Below are 2,681 nucleotides of genomic sequence, written 5' to 3'. Positions count from 1 at the left end.
AACAATGTTGCAATATCTTATTAAAGTTAACATAAACTTACAGTGGATCAAAGTGGCCCTGATGCTTCTCTCAGACAGACTAGATTTCAGACAAGTTTCTTTCTGCTATAGGCCTTTAGACTCCCTTTTATAAAAACATACACTTTAGAAAACATCCAGTTGTAAATTTTTTCACTGCTTATTAGACACATAAATTTTCTCACAGCCTCTTGCCAGTTTTAGGAAAGAGGGGACGTCTTTCTCAAAGACTTGGGAGCCATTCCCTGGTGATAACAACCAAGAGTGATAGAGTCCCTATCTCTGGACTCTGAGAGAGGAGAGGCTTTTCTCTAAAAAGTACCAGTTAGAAAACACATGTGGTCTGAGCATATTCATTATTTTTTTTATATTCAAGATAATTTTAATATTGTTTTTGTGAATTAGAAATATCACTCTTAAATGATGAAAATTACTAGTGAAGTAACTTTTTCCCCCAACTGCAGAATTATTTACATATATAATACAGAGTTGAGTGCAATGGAAAATAACAGTATTAAAATAATTGTCCACAGATACAAAGGGCATCTTACTCCATGCCCTGGAGGCCAAGAATCTACCACACCCATATTCAAAGTCATTTGCTAGCAGTATTAAACTATCTTAAGTGCAATTTTCAAAATCCATGATTGCAACCTTCATCTTCCTGAATTACACATTTAAGTCAGAAGGTAACAATGTCCTTAATGAGTGCATTCCAGGTTGCCTTTTGACCATCCATGGTATACAAAAAATCAGTGCAAAAACAGTGAAGTTCTATTTACAACAGTTGAAGGTTTCTTCTCTAAGAAACATCATATTTTACACTATGTATATGTATATATATGAATATATTATATCTATGTGAGACTTTAGTACATTGGGTTGTAGAGTACAAAGCAAGAAAACGCTGTTTCTTATTTTTTACTGCAGCCCCAAGAGACTGACTTGAGAAAAGGAGCAACTCTTTGGGTAAGCAGCAGAGGGCACAGTGCGGTACCGCCTGGCATCCACACCTCCTCTGTACGTCCCTTCTTCCGCTGGCCTGCCTGAGGCCTGCTGCCCGCGTGGCTCCAGCGCAGCTCATGGCTCTGTTGAGGTCTTCCTCACTCCCTCCAGTCCACCTGTGTCCGGGGGCTCTGGGAGCAGCGGTGGGGTTGCTACACTACAGTCCCACCTGGACAACTGGCCTGGTTTGGGGATGACAATAAACCCACTTTACCAGGCCTTCCCCATGTGCAAATAAATCCCTCCTGACAAGCAGTGACTATACAGTCTTCAAGAAAAATTAATACAGTCAGTCTTTCATGTGCTATCTTTTTACAGATCAGCGGCTCTAACAAGGGAACATCTTCCATCCGAGGACACAAGGGCGTCCCCAAAGTTTTAGCTGGGTCCGTTTTGGTTTTAGTGACTAGATTCAGTTTGTCACTGCTCTTGCTAGAAATGTGTCCCATGCTATGATTCCGCTTATGGTCTTTCTCGTGGTGTCTCTCCTTCCGGTCGTGCAGTGAAAGAGTTGCAAACTTGCTGACCCCAGAGGCAATGGCCCCATCCATGACGCTGCTTTTGCTGTAGGCGTTGGCGACTGCTGAGCGGGGAAGGCTGTTGGACCATGGCAACGGAGGGGGTACTGAGTTCCCGGGCGTTGTGACACTGTTCCCATTGCTTCCAGCGGGAGGACTTGTGGCATTCATGACATTTGTATGTGTCCTTGCTCTTGAGAGGGGTTGGTGAGGGAAAAGGATGTCTTCCGTAAGGTCCCATAAACACAGCTGTGTATCCTGGCCCACTGAACCAAACCGGTATGTAACACTTACAGGGCGGCTGTCTGTAGAGTTCCGTTTGGACAGCCTGGATTGTGTACTGTTTGCTCGATCTCTGCCAAAATGAAGAAGGTCCTGGAAGTCCTCGTCACTGCCACTAAACTTCATAGGGTCACTTTCTTCTACACTAGTGGTATAGGGATCAAATGCCACAACACTGACCCAGGATTTGTGCCCGTGGCCTCTAGCTATTACTCGGCAGTCTACAAAGGACCAGACTGTCACCAAGTCGTCCTCTCCACCTGTCACAATGTACTTACCATCTGGACTCCAGCACACACAGAGCAAGCCCCCAAAGTAGCTTTTCATCTTACCGTGCAGCTCTGAGCATATTCATTAACCTTCCCTCTGAGGTCAGTATTTTTTGACTTGTGTATCCCATCCCTTAAAGATTCTCCTGCTTTTTCTTTCAGCTGAGTGAATTTCAATCTTTTCTTTACCGCTAGTCTTGACTGAAATCTTCCTAACCTTTCTGCCCATTTAACTGTCTGGAGCATTTTTTTCATTGACAGCCTACGAATCCGAGATTCCATTCCTCGCTATTGATCAGAGAAAAATAAAGACACATCTACACAAATAAATGCACCTTGATAGTTCTCCAGTGGAAGTCATCTCTTTTTCTTTTGTGCCATTTTATAGGTATCTGTGGTTATCAAGGAGCTTACATATATCTTTTGTTATACATCTGCTTTAACTGTTAACGACTTCTTGCAAGAACACTCTACTTTCACTTTTTTCCTCCTCCACTGCATTGCTAATATCATGATTTGCAAGGAGTATATAATGTGTTCATTACATTATTTAGTTTTAGTAGTCCTTGATACTCCAATATTTATTTTA

General features: G+C 42.5%; 1 pseudogene; it reads right to left on the bottom strand.

Moving 5' to 3' along the window:
• Positions 1–393: 393 nt before the first annotated feature.
• Positions 394–2,182, bottom strand: LOC109674522 (WD repeat-containing protein 20 pseudogene; annotated as a pseudogene).
• Between the last annotated feature and the right edge of the window lie 499 nt (positions 2,183–2,681).

This window comes from Castor canadensis, chromosome 1 (assembly GCF_047511655.1).
Source record: "Castor canadensis chromosome 1, mCasCan1.hap1v2, whole genome shotgun sequence".
Taxonomy (NCBI): domain Eukaryota; kingdom Metazoa; phylum Chordata; class Mammalia; order Rodentia; family Castoridae; genus Castor; species Castor canadensis.
Note: the sequence above shows the minus strand (reverse complement) of the source record. Positions and strands in the feature narration are given on the sequence as shown.